This window comes from Cyanistes caeruleus, chromosome 3 (genome assembly GCF_971803275.1).
Source record: "Cyanistes caeruleus chromosome 3, bCyaCae1.hap1.1, whole genome shotgun sequence".
Lineage (NCBI taxonomy): Eukaryota > Metazoa > Chordata > Aves > Passeriformes > Paridae > Cyanistes > Cyanistes caeruleus.
This window is the reverse complement of record NC_141703.1, coordinates 62,570,704-62,592,224: the sequence shown is the minus strand read 5'-3', so window position 1 is coordinate 62,592,224 and position 21,521 is coordinate 62,570,704. Positions and strand designations below refer to the sequence as shown.

Sequence of the window (21,521 nt, the reverse complement as noted above, 5' to 3'; positions counted from 1 at the left end):
TTGTTACACTAACATGAAAAAAAGCTGAATTCTGGGAGTCTTTTTTTTTTTTTTTTGTGGTGTACTGTCCCTCACTTTCACTAATACAATAAAAAAAATGATGCCTGGAATTACAATAGCATGGTGGAAACTTTCTACTACACTCCTGTGAACCTTAAGAGAAAACACGTACATGTGTGCATTCCCAGGAACCTTGTCAAAATGGATCACGTGAAAAAAACAAAGCAATTAGGAAGAAAACTGCTTCATTAACTTCTTCCATTAGTCACACCATAGGGCAGATGTAAGATCAAAACCAAAAGTGTAATTTTCAAAAGCCTTTTGAAAATTTGAACTGGAATTTGGCTGGATTTCTTACCTTGTCACCTCCATGAACCCTGGAGAAAATGAGCAATCTGCAATCTTTCCAGAAGGAAAACACAACCTTAAGTACAAACATGGTTCAGGATTAGGTCCAAACACTGAATTGTTTAATTCAAGAACAAACCTCACTGTGCTTTACAAATGCATCTGCAAACAGAATTAGGAGATGATGAAACAGAAAATTCTCCTTGTGGCTTTGTGTATGTCATGGTTGCCACTTTTATAATTAGAGGACATAGGCTACCATTAAAGTCAATTGCAAAGTTCCCATTCACTTCAGTAGAAGCAAACCAGGCTTTAATATTATGCTTTTCGGTTTTCTTGAGGTTTAAACACCTCATAAAATAAATTTACAGATGAACTAGTAAATGTACACTTACAAAGAAACCTCCTGAGGAGTCCCTGAAGCCATATTTTTAAATGCAGCTATTCATTTAAGGTTATATCAGATAGGTTAAGGGACTGTCAAACATAGATCAAGAACAGCAATAAGAAATGCAGAGAATATACTCCAGAAATATAATTTTAAAAATATCATTTGATACATTTGACAAAACAGACTTAGAAGAGGGTTTTATATTATGCTACATATTTCACAAGCTCAGAAAACCCTATCTGTCTGCCTATCCATTTCAGTGATCTGGAAATGAAAACATGTACCATATATACAGCAAGTTCTAAGAATCATTAAAAAAAAAAAAAAAAAAAAAACCCCACTCACATAAAAAGGCAAGAAAAGCAAGGAAAGCTAATTGAGAAAGAGAGAAAAAGTGTGGGAGTAGAGAGAGTCTAACCAATGAGAAGTCAGAAATACTACCATCCAGAGCTGACATTTCCTACTATAGAGCTATGTGCCCACTGGGCATAATTTTTGGTCTCGCAGATTTTCCACAAGCAAGTCTCCAATTGACTTCAGTGCAAACGAATGAACTGCAGGATCTAATTAACCCTGCTGAGGTTTGAAAAACAATCTCATATACTGCCTGAATATTTCAGTATATTTCAGAGATTTTCAAGATTGTTTGCCCAATTCACTGACAAGTAATTATTTATAAGTATAAAGAAGACATATAAATAGAAGGTGAACATTAGATGATAAACAGATATAAGGAAGCAAAAATTACCTAACCTGACTTGATGAAGGCTTTATTAGATGGCCCGCCATAGACATTACCAAAGAAAGAGTAGTGATTGCTGGATGACATTTGCAGAGTCATCTTCTTCCAGATACTACTGGAACAAGAAGAATCTTTTGGCAATTAATAACCACTGGGGAAAAGTCTGCCCATTAACACACAGGAAGACAATGGAGGAGGCAAGAGCACTGCCCAGCTCTCCAGAACAGACTTCAGATACCTGAACCTAGAGATCTTGTTTCCTTTTTCTACCATGTCCTGCTTCATTCAGAAAATACCTTGCACCTGCTCAACAAGTGAGCTAGAGTTCTGCAGTCAGCACCACCAACCCTCCTCAAAGCTGCTTCATCCCAGAGCAGATCCATGCTAGGTACGGAGATGAAGCCATAGGAGTGAAAACACAGTGTTATCACAAAACTAGAGTCAGTGTTTCCACACAAACACATTTTGGAAGCACACTGAGGTTGCAGAGATCATTTTTTTAATCTTCATTTTAGGATACCCGTCCATGCATCTTGACTATTATCTTAATGAGGTGTTTTGAATACATTTGTTTTTAAAAGTCAAGTAATAAATACTGTTTCCACTATGTGCAACATACCTACAGAAACCCACCGACTAGGATGTTGCCTTTAGGTCTACTCACACCCTTTATGAGTGGAGAAATGGTCAGTAAAGAATCACAGAACCATGGACTCACTCAAGCTGGGAAGGACCCTCAGGGTGTTGTCTATTCCCACCCCCTGCTCAAAGCAGGACTCATTTCACCATCAGATGTGGTTGCTCAGGGTCTTGTTGACGTCGTCCAACACTCTACGTGCGTGGGCATAATCAGGCTAGTGGCAAAGGGAAGCCATGCTGGAGCCTTGCCAACAGCATGCAAACTAAAGTTTGGGAGCCCTAAGATGCATTCCAGCTCAGGAAAGACTGGCTCCCTAATAATCCCGGTTCCACTGCAGAGCGTCGCTGCGGCTCAAAGGAACGCCCAGCGACAACGCTACAGGGGTTGCCTCACTTTTGGCCTCTGGTGCCCCCAGCTAGTGACTGTTCAGTCATCCTGTGAGGATGGTGTATGGAAAGTCTGATCATGGGAAGGAGCTGTGCAAGGCGGAGAAGATGAAATCTCTGGAAATATTTGCTGTTAGGCTTTAGTAAACCTCTATGGGATATTTGGTAACTGCGGTTTTTTCCATTCTTGAAACAGTCAACCAAACTTGAAAGGCTTTGTGAGCATGGCAAAAGGCACATACCTGATTCAAAGGCAGAGAAAGGCCTGTCTTTGCTCAAAAATACAGGGGGCAGATACTATTTTTTAAAATAAAGCAAAAATCTTCTTCTTATAAATGGTTCAACCACTTTTCAATTCAAAAATGTAAAAAAGCTGGAGACTGGCATTGGATAAAAATTAATTTAGCCTAAATACATTCACATTGGCAGAGCTCTGGGGGGGGAAAAAAAAAAAGAAAAAAAAAAAAAAAACAGAATATTGAAACAGGAAGCACTGAAAGACATTTATAATGACCAGAGCTGCCCATCCTGCCTGTAATATTGTTTGTTAAGCACTTTGGAATTCTTAGAAATTAACAAAATCATATCTCTGAAGTTTCTGGACTGCATTTCTCTGCTCCCCATTTTTCTGTTGCAGTATCTTGCTGTTAATTATTGTCATTATAAACCACAGCTGGCTGGTGGGAGCACCAGTCAAGTATGTTTTCCTCTGGAACCAAACTCCAGGAAAATAAAAAACTCTGAATATGTATTGCATCAAGATGAAAGACAAATTTTGAAGTTTGCCTCCAGAGAAAAGTGCATTTAAAGTGTATTAATGTACAGGGGAGGCAGTGCCAAAGGACGAGAGCGCTCCACAAATACAGCTGCAATTCCATGAAGTCAGAGAGAGCAAGCAGCTCCTTGCCCACAAGATGAGGTAAGGGATGTAGTGTAACAGCCTCCAGAACACAAACGGATCTTGCAGTTCTGTCTGAGGCCCCAAAACTAACAGTGTTAAATACATCATACATACAGGTTTTGTATTCACCTTGAGTTTTATTTGACGGTCCTAAATATTGACTTTTTAAAGAATATTCTTTTTATTATCATTATTACTATAAAGGGTTGTTTTTTTCTGAGCTTCCAGTATGCAATGTCACTAGCTGTTAAGGGATGGCTGATGGACTCTCCATCCTGTCATACACAGCAGAGTGTTTGGTTTCAGAAGAGAAAGATTTCACCCCACAGGAAATCAAGGTAAGTGGGAAATAATACTCATTTCATTCAATTAAATAGTAAAGCTCACACATTTTCAAGATCTCAGTCTACAGACATTTCCTTTTTCTGGGAAGGATATGTAACATAAAGTACAAAAAAAGGTGCTGTAACGCAGAGTGAGACAAGGGGGCCAAAGCTGTAAATTCCTTCCATCGACATGGTGATCTGTATTTCTAAAAGGCCAATATTGAGCAGGCAGTGAAAACAGAAATGCATAACCACATCACATCATTCCACTGCCAGAAACATTCATACTAATTTCCACCATCAAACACACAGCGTGATTACTTAAAAGCTTTTTTAACTTATAAAAACAAAATCCTCAAGATGGTATAACTTCTCATTTTCATATTCTGTAACATGAATATACATCAAATTGGCAACAATCTGTACCTTGTGTACAAGCCTCCTTCAGGGTCATTAACATGGAATCAGCTCCTTGCAGTAAGTAAACACTTATTTTTCTTGGGTTTTATGTTAAAAATTGAAAATTAATCTCACAAGTCATTTTGAGCCAGCAAAACAGGATTGACAAAGCAAGCACTGTAGTATGATATCTTTTATTAGGCCAACTTAGAGTTCAAAAGTATGCAAGCCTCCTTGACCACACACAGGTTCCTGTATGCAGAACTCCAGGCTGGAGCCATAAAATGTATTAAACTACTTGCTTTGTCACTACCTATATATATATAATATACATGTATATAATGCATATGCATACACATTTGAAATGGTTCAGAATAAACAGTTCATTGACACAGGTTAAAAATAACAACTCTGAAGGATTTCTGTGGGTTGGCATGTAATCTTGCTATGTATTACTGCGTTTAATAATTTATCAGTACACAAAACCAATCCTGCTTCTGATTTCTAGTGAGGTCTAATTCCTACCAAAAAAATCATAGTAATAATGTTAGCAAACATACATTGTTTGCTGTTTATAATAATAACAATGAGAATACCTGGAGAAGATACAGCACAGTGTTTCACATCAAGTGTTTTACAAGGAGTAATACAGAGCATCACTAACCTTGTAGTAGCTATGATACTTCAGGAGGCTTTATGTAGGTGAGACACATTCTAGGTGGAAATCTCTTCTGCAGAAGAATTCAAATTTTTCTAATGTTTTTATGTGCCCCAGCGAGGTGTGTGCACTGCCTGCTCAGCTCTGCTCTCCATCCCACAAGCACATAAATAGATACCACCATGTCATTCAGCAGCTCTCAGTCCACATGACAAGCCTTCCTCCCCCAGAACAGAGGCCAGTGGTGGGAGCTATATGTGAAGAATGTAGCGAAGAACGGTGACAGAAGCAACCCCTCCTCTTCCTTCAAGTTCTGGCACCTGTGAAGCTCTTTCTGGGTGTTTCATTAGGAGACCTGTCACACCAGGAAATGAAAGACAGTCATTGTGACAAAGACTGAAGAATTGGTGTCCCTCAAGCCTTTAGGCTACCAGCACATGTAATGCTTCATAAATTTGAGTATCAATGGCTGCATGGTGTCTCTAAGCCCTCAGCTACTGCAACTCTGCCAGCACAGGCTGTGGCAGTGCCTTGTGCTCTCCTTGTACCTGCCTTGGGACGGGTTGGTGGGTCTGATAGCATCAAATGTGCCTCTAATAAGGTCTGCTAACTCACTTTGAATGAGCCTGAAATTGATGCTACATTTTCTTAGATTTGATCCTGAATAACAAAGGCTGTTTAAGACCAAGGAACATCACAGATTTCTAGAAGAGCTTTGCCTGACTACAGCAGAATGCTCACAACTGATCAACATTTTGATCCTTCTGCTGGTGAACTGGGTCATGGGAAAAAAATATTGGTAAGTAGATATACTGATTAATAAGAAATCTGAAACTACCTTTAGAATAAATTTAAGATGCGGCCTCAGTGTCACCCTATCCACCTGAAAATAATATGGAGGATTAGACATGAAAGCTAGAACGTCATTTATCCCTGAGCTGAGGTAATGGCTACTAAAAATGTGGATTTCATTGACAAATGATTTAGTGAACATGATGACAGACACTCATGCATGGCTCCATTAAAGATAAAAGCAACATACTTAAATCTCATGAGGAGGGATTTTTTTCTTATTGGTAGAAAATGTATGTCAAGACCTTTAGAAACTTAGGAACCACAGAATGAGAAAATAACAAAGAATCAGCACTCATAAGTGTCTGGCTGAAGTTCCCACTAAACAGGCTTTGATAGATCATTTTTTCCTGACAACAAAGGCACCAGAGGGATTGGCTGGATTCTAGTTCTCCACTACAACCTATGATGAAAAATACTTCCTGTGGCCAAATGAAAAGACAAGGAGAACACTTTCTCCCTGAAAATGTGAGTTTGTTTGCACTTCTAGAGTGAATCTAGCCCAGGGATATCATCCAAGAACATCAATTCCATCGGGGCTAAAGGGGAGGAAGCATTTATAAATATTAAATGTATAAAAATGTATACATTGAATATTGGGACATTGTGTCCTTTGAAGAAGAGAGTTTTATCAATGACTGAGAAGATACTGAAAATCTAGAGACTAAAATTTGTTATTCTTTTGCTTCTAAGAGTTTAAATTCCACTGCCAGCTGTAATGCCCTGCCTCAGTGTTCGGTGTCAATGAGGGGGATTCAGAGGCTAGCCCAGAGCTGTCCCCCATTTCTCTGTGGGCCTCAGTGACAGCTGACTGCTGCTTTAGCACTGGTCTTCCAGAAACACTGGTCTTGAGTGCAGCTGATGACAGTGGGTGGCCTCAGCCCTCTCATTAACAGGACGCAAGAAGGCAGAAATAGGCACTTCAACTGTGGCTCTTCCCACCAAAAAAGAAATGCCAAAAATAGGTAAGATGAATAATTCCCCAGAAGTATCCACTCCTCTCCTAAGGTGACGTGCTTAGATACAAACATTCATGTTTCAGACATCTACAATTACACTACAAGAATCCCACCTCAGACATCTGCATTTCAGAAGAGGAAAACATTGGAGCCTTACGGCACAAATGCACCTAAGAGGTATTATTATTATCACTGTAGTCTTATACATCTCAAAGACTAAAATTTTTGCTCCCAAGTCTTCTCTGGGCATTCACAAAGGGTGTGAAACTGCACATTTGAAAGGAATGTGGCCCATTTCTCAAGAGGAGAACATAGATTATGTCTATCATGTCATAAACCTTAGGTTCATATATGGCTTAAAGCCTGAGAATTTTATAAAGTTGACCATTAAAGGAAATTGCATATATATTAACTAGTATTTTACTTATTTGCCGACAAACATGGAAAAACACCTATGACAAAAACATATACTAACTATGAATTACAGTAATAATAAACTATCCCTAATTAATATACCCAAGAAAACACTAGGAGTGATCTACTACTTTGCCAAGGAACAGAAAAGTAAAGATTTTTAAAGTTTGGGCTGCTTTTCACCTTTGGATAGAGTCCTTGTAGAGAAAATATACATTCTCTGATTTAACAGACTCAAAGAAAAATAAGCTTTTAATATTGCTCTATAACAAGATTCCTCCATAATATTTTCATAATTAAAAACTAGGAGTAGGCAGGTGAGAGGCAGAGCTGTTCCATGTGAACAAAGAAATGAGAAAGAAAGGCGTAATTGGGGCTCCTACTTCCAGTTCCTACTGTTCAAGCTATAAAATTGCTGTAATGTCTTTCTAAGAGAACTTTATGATGTTTTTTTCACAATGTCTTCCAAGCTAGAGTAGACCTAAAGGCATCCTTTGATATCTTTACACTGAATTAACATAAATTAGAGATAAAGGGTAAAATTAATGACCTGTTCAGCTGACCAAATGTAAATGCCTAAATAAGAGTGAGATGAATTGTCTCTAAGCTCCATTGACTCTATTGACTAGTCTAACTACCTCAGGGGAGGTTCAGGTTGGATATTAGGGAAGATTTCTTCACTGAAAGATAGACTAAGCATTGGAACAGGCTTCTGAGAGAAGTAGTGGAGTCACTGTCCCTGGAACTGCTCAGAAAATGACTGGAAGTGGCAATTCATTATATGGTTTAGTGGGCATGGTGATATTAGATCTAATGTTGGACTTGATCTTGCAGGTGTTTCCCAACCTTCATGATTCTGTGATCTATGATTATATGACTCCAAAGGGCATTTAGACACTCAAGGCACTGGGAGACATCTACAGTTACCCAAAAGGTAAACATCTAACATCTCCCCCAGGCCTCACAACTCTCACAGACAAATAGATGAATACTCCAGATTAGCTTAGTCATGAATGAAATTATCCTAAAAAAAAATAAAATAGAAATGGTTTTAAAATAGGAGACAATTCGACTGATAAAAGAATAAAATTTTGCACTTGGCCAGCCATTGAAGGATACTAGGCTAAGGAATAATTTTGAGGAAAAAAAAAAATGAACTGAAGATTAATAAACAGTGTCAATGTTTATAAAAACATGGTTATAAAAAACAAGAGTCATAATATGATGGTATGTACATCTGACAAGGCAAATGAAGGGATCCTTCATTTTGTTTGTCACAGGTTATACTGCATCTAGGAATGCATGAGGAAAGATGGAAAATTATAATAAAGCTACAAGACTAGCTGGAGGTCAAGAAAAATAAGTTATCCTCAATCATTTTCAAATCAAGATCCAGAAAAGGTAGCAAAGGGTTTAACTTGCAGCAAAAGAGACTCAGGTTGCAGATCAGGCTTGTATGTGTAATTTGCATGTGTCAAAAAGGACAGTTTTCTAAGACAATTCTGTGATAACAAGTCACTTTAGACACTTATCTTTGACTGCAACACTTTGTCATATCCAGGATTAGAACACTCTATTTTTTCCATTTTTTTTTAATAACAGCAGCCAGTAATATTGGCCTATTCTTCAATAAATAAAAAAAAATAAAAATAAAAAAAATCTCTTTTAAACAGCGACACAAACAGGTAATGAAATCATACATTAGTTTGGGTTGGAAGGGATCTCCAAAGACCATCTAGTCCAATCTCCCTGTCCTGACCAGGGGTTTCTTTTACTAGGTGAAGTTGCTCGAAGGCCCATGCAACAAGACCTTGAACACTTCCAGTAATGGTGCATCCACAGCTTCTCAGGGAAACCTGTGCCAGTATCTCACCACCTTTAGTAAAAAAATTCTTCTTTATGTCTAATCTCAACCTGTCCTCTGTCAGCTCAAAACCACTGCCCCTTTTCCTTTTCACTACAGTCCCTTTGTGTTTCTTAGAAGTTCTCTTTCTATACTGAAAGGCCACAGTTAGGTCTATCCAGAGCCTTCTCTTCTCCAGACTGAACAACCCAAACTCCTTCAGTCTTTCCTCATAGCAGAAGTTTTCCATCCCTCTGATCTTTCTTGTGACTCTCCTCTGGACCCACTCTAACAGGTTGTGTCCTTTACTGAGGAGTCCAGAACTGGTTGGTAACTGCCAGCATCCCGTCTTTAGCACTCTAAAAACAGGGGTGATGTTTCCCTTCTTCCAGTCACTGGTGACCTCACATGATTGGCATAACTTTTCAAGAATGATGGAAAGCAGTTTGGCAACTACATCAATCAATTTCCTCAGGACTCTGGGATGCACCTAATCAGGTCCCACAAGCTTGTTTGTGTTCAGGTTCCTCAGGTGGTTAGGAACCCACCCTTCTCTTACAGTGGGAGGGACTTTGCTGCCCCAGTCCCTGTCTTCAAGTTCAGGGTTTTGAGAGATGAGGGAAGGAACATTACCTTTGGAAACTGAGCCAAAAATAAGTAGAGGAGTAACTTCTCCATTTCTTCCATCATTACTCTCCCTGTTTATAGGGGTAGGGGCTGGTGGTGTAGCCCTTGCAAATATAAAGATGTGCATAACAGCATTATTGTTGAATCTTTAAATACAAACTGAGCAATTTCATCATTGCTTTGTCTAAAACATCCCACTCACATTTACAGCCACATCAGTTACATGGTGCAATAAACATATTATGTAGCAGATACAAAACTGAGCATACAATGTCATGCAGTACATTTGCACCTTTTTAAGTTCCCTGTAAAATCCCTGAAATAAAGACATGAAAGAAAACGCTGAAGACTCTGTCATACATAAACATCATTGTTATTTTCTTCAGCAACTTCCCTGCAGAATAATGTTATCACAGACCCAGAAATGCAACCTCACTCTTTGACCTTTTCAAAACAGATGGGTTGGGGAATCACCATGAAAACTGCAATTTCATAATCTTTTAACATAACTGTAGAAACCCTGTGCCTTCTCAGAAACGTGCTGCCCATTTGCACTGAGTTAAGGCAATTTTCTGGCATTATACTTTCATGATCTTATCCCCAGGGCTGAAAAATTACTTTGTCATTTGTTCTAGATGGCCCAAGCATACATCTACAACTTCTGTGAGATCCAATGTCAATAATATGGTACTTTCCAACAAAGTGATGCTTGGGAGGGGAAGTATGAACGTGGCAATTAGCATTTTAAAGCCAAGTGATCTTTTATATTTGTGGCTACACCTGCCTATGCTTCTTCATTCCTGAAATTAATTATCATGTTACCGTTATCTGTTTCTTAGGAGTTCTTACCAAATTTTAGAATGAATTGAATTGAATTTCCCTGTTCAGTTTCAGGACAGACGTTCTTATCTGCATCACAGAACACCAGGGGGAAATTCACATGTAAATGGTGTCTCATGCTCTGCATACAGTTGTAAATGGATACATAAAATGTCTCTTCTCTGTGCCTTGGCAAAACCACCTTTAAAACCTGCTGTTCAGCATTTTGGTAGTTTATATACCAAGCTTAAAAAAGTAGAAGATGTGCTACTAACTTTTAACACTGTGACCCTATATATTGAAAAAGTCATCAGATCTATCAGATTACAATAAAATTTCAATGCTATTATTTTTCTTCTATAACCCCTCAAGTAGCAATGTAGAAGCCAGTGGCTCTGGAGCAGGCACTGTCCTCTAGAACTCCACCAGTGACACTTGCCACCCAGACCCACAGCTAGTGTAGTAGCACTGGCAGTTTATCTCTGTTAGCAGATCAGAGACACACCCAGGGTTTGTCTAGACAAGGCACTTTGAGAAAACTAATCTGGATCAACCAAACAAAGTGAACTACATATTGGATTTATACTCTAAGTATCTGCACATGTGTTTATTACTATTCAGTAAATTTGCAATAGAAATCTATTGAGATTAGCTTCCATGTCTCATAGATAACACAGTGGCAGTTTCTTAATAGGAACTCCCCAGTTCAGCCAGGAGAGACTTGATCTAAACTTGTGTGGGAATTCCAAGCACAGAAAGCTCTCAAAATCTTGTAAATGCAAGCTTAGACATAGACATGGAGACAGGGTTTGACTTAATACCTTGGAGAAGGCTTCCAAATTTAGAATCATAAGTAAGAACGTGAGTTTAAATAGGAAGACATTAGGTTAGGTTGTAGGAAGTTCTAAGGTTTTAAAGTTAAGATACAGAAGTAGCTATAAAGGTAATAAGTTAAAGGTATAACAAGTAGTTTTGTGTGCCATTATGTGATTGGTTAAGAAAATACACGCTGCTTCATAAACATATAAAACAAAATAATTAGCTATTGGTGTGAAAGTAGAAACATTCTTTTGTGGCATTAGTTTATTGGTTAATTAACCAATAAAATAAAATAAAAGGTTAATTAACTTTTAAAGGACCTTGTGATCTGTAGTGTTGTGACCACTGACCACAAACAACTGGTGAACAAGGTGAAGATGCTCTCACTCCTTTATGAGAGCATGAAAAAAGAATAATAAATCATGTTTTAAGATGCCTCCCTGTAGTCCCATCTCTCTCAAAATCCTGATAAACCTGCAGTTCTTAACCAGGCAACAAGAGGAAATGATGGCAGCTATGACAGAAGTGATCTATCAAACTGACTAGAAGTATTTGGTATTATAATTGGATCATTTAGACATTCTCTATTTAAATAGTGCCCTGTTGCTATCAAGCTTTCAAACTAATGATTCAAACTAAAATTCAAACTAATGGCACATTCCAAATGTGCAGATATTGCCCCTCTTTCCATAAGAACTGAGAGAACAGAAGTGATCTGTTATGCACAAGGGAAACCAAAAAAACCTCCATAACTTAACATTAGACACATTAAAATATGTATGTCTACATCTTACCTGTCTGATCGTGCTCTGTCTGCACAATTGGGTATTTATGGGTGCATCTCCTCTCTAAAATAGACTAAATGAGTTATATATTCCAAGTACCTTCTTCTCTCTACTGGCCATAAAGAAGTGTAATGAGACATGGTACACACTGTATACCTCTAAACTACATTAATGTGTATCAAATTTTCCCTAATATTTGTTTCATCTTGGCATGCCCTGCTAATGATGATCGAGTTAATGACTGCTGGTTTCAGATCTCTGGCTACAAGCTGTATCTCCCCTTCTCCTCTGCAGGTCATCTTCCATGCATTTTCATTTTGTATCTGAATGAAAGTCGTATTTCAGTGTTGGTGGCTTTTTTGGTGTGTTCCAATGATCTAGCTATTTTGCTACAAATAGTGACTGAATGTTACTTGGCTCAAGCACTGTTTTTTTAAGACACCATGCTCACCTGTAGAAAAGACAGATGGAAAATACTCAAGGGCATTGTCTCACATCACATTGCTCTAACAGTCGCACTGCTGAGACTGTGACACCACAGTAACCCTGGCAGAGGTATTTCAGCCTGTGAGCCCCGCTTCTCCTGTCTGATTCCAGGCAGGTTGGTGCATCCCCTCAAAGACACAGCCTTCACCTGAGGCCACAGTTTGGGAACTGGTGCTCCAGGCCTCATAAAGGCTTGAATTAAGCATATATTGCATTTTCTGGATAAGACTAGGTGGAATCTAGTTTCCTTCTGTGGCAGGATAACAGATGGGAGAAGCAGGAGGTGTCATATCTTGACTGTTTTTGACACTGACATGTATTATTCTTCTACCTCAGACACAGAAACACAGTTTAGAGGAAACTGATACAGGACGACTAGAAGCTGCCTGGGAAATCAATCACTAGAAGCATTTATCAGTGGTTACTTATAGAAATGGAAGCATATATAGAGTGGAATTCCTCAGGAATCCATGCTAAATTTGGATTTTTATTTTCTCAATATTTCAATATTTCAATATTTCCATTAACATTTCTCAATATTTCCTGAATGAAGGAAGATAAAATATGCTTATTCATTACTACAGCTAATCCCATAGAGACCACCAGCTCACTGGAAAATATGACTGAAATTCAGATTATCTTGACAAGCTGGAGAAATAGGCTTGAAAATAGATGGCAAACTTATGTAAGGACATATGTAAAGTCCTGCACTTCCACACTACACAAATAAAGGCCAGGCAAGAAGGGGTAAGACAGCAGCCCCACAGAAAGGAGCTAGGGGAGCACAGCCAGGGTTTAATCAACAGTGGTGCCATAATAAAAAAAAAAAAAATAGTAAGAGTGAAGAGTAAGATAGCCTTGGGAGACTTGAATTGTGGCAAGGTCCTAGATGGAATACTGAGTCTAATTTGAGATACAGCAAAAGAGATATTGGACAGAGTTCAGAAAAGAGAGAGAATTGTGAGAGGTAAAAACAAATAGCACACCAGTGAAGAAAATGCAAAAGGACTGGCATGGTTTAGTGCACAGATGACTACAGAAGATATGCCAGGAAAACACTTCCAGCATGAGGAGTGGTTAAACACTAGCACAGATAGCATGAGGAGTGTGTGAAATCTCCATCCATGGGTATCTTTAGGAACAGACTAGACAAATGGAAAAGACAAAGGGTAGCAGATCATCAGGGCATAGGGAGAGGTTCAGTAATCTCTGGGGTCCTTTTACCTCTATTTTCTAGGACGCAGTCATTCTGCATCTTCTAAACGTTTTGTTGTGAGAAGTTGTGTTAAGAGTAATTGTGCAAAGACCAGCATTTCTCATTCAGCATCCTCGGAGCTGAATGAACCTGAGCTTTTTACTTGTTATAAATTCAGTAACTCCGCTACTGCTCAGAGTTCACTGCACTAAAGCTAAGGCAGTTAGACAGCCTGCTTTTATAATGCTTTCAGTGAATAAATTTGCACAGCTGCTACCTACAGTCTACATTATTGCTCAGCACCACTTTGTTAATTTGGAATCCAGATCTGGTGACTGATTTAGGAAAACAGTTCAGCTAATCCCTAGTGAATAGAAATCCTCAGCCTAAGATTGTACGGCTCACCAGATTCCCACACGTGCAAAAGCAGCAGCTGCCTTGCAAAGGGAAGTTAAAATATCAAGCACAAACTTTAGGGGGTTTTCATATGACATGCTTATTTTCCTTCCTCAGAGACCTAGGGCTCCAAAAGGAAGGAGTAGAGACAATCACAAACTTTCCCAGTAGATGACTTTCATAGTAAGGTGGAAAGTGCATGTATGTGTTCTAGAGAGCTCTGCGAGGGCAGTGATCCTGACAGGATAACATTCAGGTCTAGTGTTAAAAAAAAAATAAATTCCACTAATTAGCCCTGTCTTGTTCCTTCAATTAGCCAATACAGTTAGTGTGCATAGCCATGTGATATCAATAATCCATATATTTTAAACTACTTCCATGTAATTGCCTTCTGCATGATAAAACACATTCAGGCAGAGTACTGTGAATTGGAGTTCCTTGGTGAGAGTTTCTGGGACAGAATTCATTATTATGGGAAGGCTCCTGTGCATCCTTCATGCCAGATAGAAATCCCTTGACTGACCCACAATCTGTTGAGCTTTGGGAGACCACATAAGACCCATTACTTCACTCAAACTTGGCATGAAGTAGGCAAGCAGCTGGGATGTGGAGATAGGCCAACCAGTCAGACATATGTTATGTACCATTCCTGTTCCAGCAATAGCCATCCCAATTTAGAAATAAATAAAAAATATAATAAAACAAACTAGTTTTCATTTAAAAAATGAAAATTTATTTCTTCCTCAAAATTATTATTATAAAGACATAATAACTGCTCTCAGATAAGTCTTTTGAGTGGCACTGAATTAGTGAATGGTTCTACTGCAGCTGGAACCAGCTTCCATAAAACACAAAATTTCCACCTACCCATATTCAAGAGCATATCCCCCAACTATAAGTCTCTCTATTCTCATATTTATAAAACAGGCTTTGAGAACATCATGTAAGTTGCCTAGCTATACATTGATTTCCATATGCCCCTGGATATCGCAAATACATGCCACCCTTTTTCATTTTTGCTGCACTCTTGAGATGAGGTTTTTTTTACTTTCCCCCCATACTTTCTTCCACTGTTTCTGAGACTTCTTTTTTTTCCTTCCAAATTAAGATGTATGGAATTAACTTTAGAGGCTCCTTTTCAATAGACTTATGCTTCTCTCCTGTTCTCAAGATCAAAGAGATTTACTGACGAAATACTCTCACCTCCTGCCAATCAGTTCTCTAACTGTGCAGGCCATTAGAGCAGAAGAGCTGAAATCTGTTGATTAGAAGTAAGATATTCTTGTCCAGGGTTATTTTCTAGCAAGTGTACATTTACAGGTGCAATGAGAGATCTCTGATGCCTCAGGAAAAAAAAAAAAATGAGGCTCAGAATCCAAAGCTATTCAGATACTTACCCCCTACTGCCCAGCAAGAAATATTTAAACAGGAGTCAGATGGCCAAGGACCCAAGATGAACTCTGGGGATCCAGGCTGATGCATCCCACCCAAGCACCAAATAATTCAAGATGCTCTCAGGTTAATAACAGTCTCATGTGGGAAATTTTTCTGAAGTTTCTGAACTAAATGTAATTCTGAGAAGTGAATTAGGTGTTGCTGGTCTGTTTTCTGAGATCTGTATTACAGATAGCCACTGTGTACCAGAAATGGTTGTGTGTAAACCATGTGTTGATTGTGCCAACTTACAGTTTTTGTAGTGTCACACATTGCTGAGCCACCCACTTGACCTGTTAAAAAAAAAAAGAAGAAAAAAAAGAAAAGAAAAGGAAAAGCCAAGCTGTATTTACTAAAATTATGTAACTAGCTTTTGATTAGCAAATACTTTCTGAATATCATTTTAGACTGACAAGACTTCTTTTTCATATAACATTTTAAAATTTTTACCTTTAGCTAGATACTGTGATGTCAGATCAGGCCTCTAAGGTAGGATACACACTTCCCAATTCAATTTGCTGTGAAATACATGAGAAAATCTGGACTCTCAGAAGAGTGATAAGTATACAGTTGCACATTAAACCATGTAGAGTCAGGTAATACAATAGGCCAGACATGTGAAGCTGCCAAAATCTCATTTCTCTCTGGAGTTTGCATACCTTGAAGCAATAATTCAAAACTAGTTTGAATTCTAGACCAGCACCTAGCATCATCTTGAAGCACTCAGCTTTGCTAGTATGAGTGAGCACTTCAGCAGGAGCAGTACTATTACATTTGCACATTGCAAATCTCCAAAGCCACAAGCACACACATTTCATCACCCAAACACTTTCATTTCTATCTATGCAGATGTATATTAGAGATACTGAAAGTTTCTCCATACATTAGCCATTTAATACACTAATCATTTTTGTTACTGTTCCTTCAGTTCACTCTAGAACACATCAATTTATGACTGAGAAGTAATACTAATTAATCTATTAAAAAGAGGAAATACACATTCAGATGTATGCAGGGAAACATCTTTTTTCTGTTTACTCTTAATTTACATCTTGATGAGTCAAATGCCCACTGTTGCACTGCCAAGTCAAATAACATTTCGCTGTCGATTAAAATTGTCCCACGGGACTGTAGAACACAAACTTCTTTAATGAACTTGGACCGCTAAATTATTACGGCCAAGAAAAAAAAATTGCATTTTACACCTCTAAGCAAAAGTAATGAAGAAGACATCTTTTCGGAGCCCCTAGCTTTTGAGAGGGTGAATCATTTGGAGTTTCCACAGAGGAGTATCGCTGGAGCAGCTCCGCCGAGCCGGAGCGGGGATGGCCGGCGGTGCCGCCCCGGGTCACTCGGGGTCTCCAAGGGGGGAGGCAAAAGAAAACTCGAACGAAGGGGGAAACCACAAGGTGTATTGGCGCAGCTGTACAGGAGCCAGAAGGGAATGATGTTATCAACAGCCTTTTCGAGCTTTGGGCTAATCATCTGTTTATCCAGAGAAGAGATAGGGGATGCGGACACTTTTTGAACGCCGCATTTCGGCAGCCCCGTGTTAGCGGAGAGCCCGGGGGTGGCGGAGGGCAGCTGTAGGGAGCTCTGGGCGAGCTGAGCGGAGAGCCCCGGGCCGGCTCCGCAGGCCAGCCCTTCCCCGCAGGGACCTCTCTCCGGGCCGGGGCCGAGCCGCGAGGGTCCCGGGGCGCTCTCGGCTGGAGCGGCAGAAGCCGAGGCGGAGGCTCAGCCCTGCCGAGGCCCGGCCCCGGTGTGGCGGCGCTGCCACGGGCAGCTCCCTCCTCCCCTCATGTCCTGCCCGACTCGGCCTCGCCCGGCCCGGCTCCTCCCGGCGCTGCCCCCTCGCAGCACGGGCTGCTCCGGCTGTCCCGGCACCGTCCCAGGAGGTGCCAGCACCGTCCTGACTGCTCCAGCGCCATTCCAGCCCGGTCCCAGTCTGTGCCAGGACCGTCCCAAGGCAATTCCAGACTGTACCAGCACCGTCCCAGATGTCCCAGCACTGTCCCGAGCGGTGCCAGGGCGGTTCCGGTCTGAGCCAGCTTTGTGCCAGCGCCGTTCCAGGATGTCCCAGCACTATCGCAGCTGTTCCAACACTGTACCGAGTGTCCTAGCATCACCCCAGCTGTCCCAGCACTGCCCCACCACAGTCACACACTGTCCCCGCGCTGTCCCAGACTTTCCCAGTGAGCTGCCATGAGCTGTCCCGACACAGTGCCGGGGCTGCCGGCACTGCCACAGCCCCGCCGCGGGTACCCATCCCAGCTGTCCCCCGGGCACCGGCCAGGCGGCCACCAAATGGAGGGACCTAGCGAGCGCAGCCCTCGGTGACAGTTCCAGTGGCCCGGGATAGCACATGGCCATTGTTAGAGAGACAAGCACGGGGAAAACAGCCGGGGGCTCTCTGCCGATGGGACCCACAAGCTGCTTTGCTGTGGTGTTCGCAGTTACTGTGCTCAGGGAAAGAGCGGCAACGCTTCAGCTCCCCGGGAAAGTCCGAGCATGGACAAACCCGCAGCTCGGGGTGTCAAGTTTGCAGAAAATGGCCGAAGATACTTTTCTCTTTTTTTTTTTGCTTTTTTTCACTTTTTTTTTTTTTTTCTTTGTTGTTGTTGTTGTTTGGTTTTGTTTTTGTTTGTTTTCTTCCCGGAAAACAATAAGCTGAACGTGGAAGATAAGTGACTGTCTGGTGGCAAACACTGAGCAGCAGCAGCAGCTGCAGCTGGAGGCGGATCACCAGCACTGCCAGCGTTAACAGCAGCGTTCAGAGGAGAGAGGGAGAAAGGTGAGATCTCCGGGCTGCCGCAGCTGCCTGGACGCCCACTGCCTTCACTGCCTCAAGTGTCTGCGAGAAGAGATAAGAGGCTGGTGCAGAGAAACAATAACAATAAAAACAAGCAAACAAAAATATTTAGGGGGAAAGCAAACAGAACATTAACCATTTGGAAGCAGCTGCAGAACCACTGTCCCCGGCCGGGGCGCGCAGAGCAGGTGGCAGCGGGTGGAGGTGGCCGTGTAGCTATCCCTCTGTCCTGCACAGGCCAGCCAAAGGGGGCAAGAGGGCAGCGAGGAAAATGAGTCCCTGCCGAAGGGAGACCCCGCTGTCCCCCTGGGAAACCTGCGGGAAATGGACAAGGCGCCCCGTAGCATGGATGGCAGGACAGGCGGTGATAAAGGACTCGCCCCCTCTCCAGAGGTGATGGAAAAGGAAAGTCTCAAATTCCCCCAAGCACACAAGTTTCAGTTTCAGCGGAGCGGTATGGAAATGACTGTCGTTCTCCACGAGGTCCTGAAGACTTTTTGGGGAGTCAAAAGTTATGTTTCGAAGCGGTGTCATTGTCGTTTCTGTCTTTACATATTTCAAACACACCGGAAAGTTCCCATACGAGCAATTTGAACCTTTTACAGTAGCCACTCTTTTCCCCGGAAGCCAAAACCAGCCTGGGAAGCAGATCTGCAGCAGGCTGGCAGCTGCTCTTTGCCTCGCTTCTCCTGACCAAGGGGTGATGATAAGGATGGCTGCACTGCCAGGACCCCCCGGCCCCTGGCTCCACCACCGCCTCACTGGGAACTGCCCCGGGACCAGAATCGGGTCCCTCAGCAGCTCGGCGTCTTCCCCCAACGAGTAAATAACCCAGAAGCAGAAGCTAACTCAACTCCAAAAGGTCACATTTGGGGAGAGGAACTCTAAACAGTTGTTGCTCCTTTGATTTTTTTTTATTTTTTTTTTTTTTTAATAGCAGCATTCCAACGTTTCCCGACTCTCTGGACTTCTTTGCTTAATTGCACCGTTTGACCTTCTGCTAAAAAGACGTGATCCTTCGCTTTTTTCCTACATGTTAAATAACTCCTGATGTGCCAGGAGAAATAAAAGTACCAGCAGACAGCCATGGTGCCGAGTATTTGCATTTGCTATTTTTACGACGAGATTTTAAATCACATCATTTAATTATGCCGCATAGGAAGATAACACAGTCGTCTATAGAGCTCCAATACCTGAATTTACACCCAAGTCTGTGCAAAGTTTGACAAGAGACGAAACCCCGCCTCAGTGCCACTGGGGCGGGATAGGGACGGACGGGGGACACACAAAAATATGAGCTTGGGGACACCTCTGAGGAAAAGGGTGTTCGAAAATGGGACGCTGATAAAGCTGACATAGAGGGGATGAGCAGGATGTTGAGCCTGGCACGAAAGCGAGTCGTTATTCAGATATTTTGTTATCATCAGAGAAATCTTTGGACCGGGGAACGAAAAGGAGCGAGAAACTTAACGTTTGAGGAAGGCAGAAGTGATGTCCCCACGCCCATGGTCCCGGTGCCCGGCAGCCCCTCTCCAGCCAGAGGCGGCTAAGCTGCCATGGGGGACACATTTATGAAATTACACCCCCTGTTCCTGGCCACAGTTTTGAAATCACGGGTGTTTAAAAATAAATAAATAAATAAATAAATAAATAAATAAATAAATAAATATAAAAATTTAAAAGTGGGGGTGGGGAAAAAAAAGGCAAGCACTCGCTGGCACACCGGTCATCCAAACCCAGGCTACTGCATTTATATTGCTAAGCAATATAAAATTGTCATATAGAAAAAAATGTCATTTTTTGCTGTGTATATCGTCCCACCAATCAATCATGACGAGAACGTGTTAAAGACCACACTAATTTACAAAGAACAAAGACACTTTCCAGCTACGCTAAGAAAGAAAAAGAAGAAAGGAGGAAACCAACCAACCAAAAAAAAAAAAAATAAATAAAAATAAAACCAAAAAACAAACAAACAAAAAAACCCACCAAACCTCGACTCAATTGAAAATAACGATTTTGTTCTTGGACGGCTACCAGGTTTTTGCTCTTACCGTCCCGGGACTTAGATTTAACCTCAGTAACATCCTGAAAGGCTACAGTCACTTTGCATACATTCCATCGTACCTTTTCTGTCTCGAAATAGAGAGCAGTACCCAGCTGACTGCAGGCTCTCCAGAAAAGCACTTTTTTCGGTAAAAGAAACGTGACGAGCCGCACGGGGTTAAATTGAACCTCGCAGAAATCCAGTTTGTATGAACAAAAATCGCCCAGTCTTTAACGACCTGGTCATACACGCTGGACGTCGACAGCAGTGTCTGAAAAATGATCAGGGAATTACGTGGGTCCAGGAGCACCCCCCCCTCCTCCCAAAAAATAAAAAAATTAGATCAAAAATAAAAAAGCGCCCCAAAAATCTCGGTAGAAGTGACTGGTGTTAACTGCGGCTTACTGATCCTTCAGCTTCGCTTCGACACGCAGATCACGTCCATTTTCTCCGCAGGTTTCCCAAAATCTCGCCTTTCCAGCCCGTTCTGTGGGCTTGGCCGTACGGAGAGAGATTTGGGGGAGCGGAGGGGGCTCCGCCGCCCGCCCTTGTGCCGCTGCGGGGCTGCCCAAGCCCTCCGCAGGCGTTTGGGCGAGGGGCAAGGGGAGGTCACGGAGTCCCGGGGCTGCCTCGGAGAGCCCGGGGAGAGCAGCCCGGGAGAAACAGCGGTGCTCCCGCACAATTCCCGAGAAAAGCGCCGAGGAAGAAAGCGGGATGCCGGAGTCGCTTCCCGCTTCGCTGGAAGTACAGACGCACCGTGTCAGCCCCGGTACAGCTGAAGCCCCCTCACACACCTTCTTACTCCCTCTTCCCTCACTTCTCTCTCCTCCCCAGATATATCTGGGGCTTTTATTGTTGGGCTCGGATTTTTAGGTTTTTGGTTGGGATTTTTTTTTTCTTCACTTTTTCCTCCCTTAAGCGTAAATATCTTCTCCCCTTTGACATTTGGGGCTTCTGAGCAAGAAGAGCTCTCTCTTTCCATGACACCACGGGAGAATTTGAGGGGTTCTTTGAAAAACTAAAAATCAGGTAGGCGAAGGCGTTGACTTTATTTGGTGGTAGCTGTCAGCAGCCGCCGAGCTCAGAGCCGGAGGTGGCTGAGCGACAGTGGCTCATCCCCACGGTGAGGCAGCAGGGATGCACCCCCGTGTCCAGCTCCAAACTCATCTCCTGGGAAACGGGGCTTGGGGACGTGCCACCACCACACCGAGAAACAACTTTTTCCTGACACCCAAAAGTGCACGA

At 41.8% G+C, this 21,521-nt stretch overlaps 1 protein-coding gene across 23 annotated transcripts in view; it reads right to left on the bottom strand.

The window, feature by feature from the left end:
* LOC147654188 (uncharacterized) overlaps positions 1–21,521 on the bottom strand; it is a 110,697-nt gene that overhangs the window by 34,192 nt on the left and 54,984 nt on the right. For 5 of the 23 annotated variants that reach the window (XR_015284612.1, XR_015284613.1, XR_015284616.1 and 2 more), the window contains 3 exons: positions 15,673–15,713; positions 4,798–5,146; positions 359–424 (listed from right to left, as the gene is read on the bottom strand). The gene's annotated coding sequence lies outside the window, so the exon portion shown is untranslated. Of the gene's footprint in view, positions 1–358; positions 425–3,525; positions 5,147–15,672; positions 15,714–15,870; positions 15,939–21,521 lie in introns of those variants that run through there. The other 18 variants (XR_015284615.1, XR_015284617.1, XR_015284642.1 and 15 more) reach the window with 9 other exon arrangements.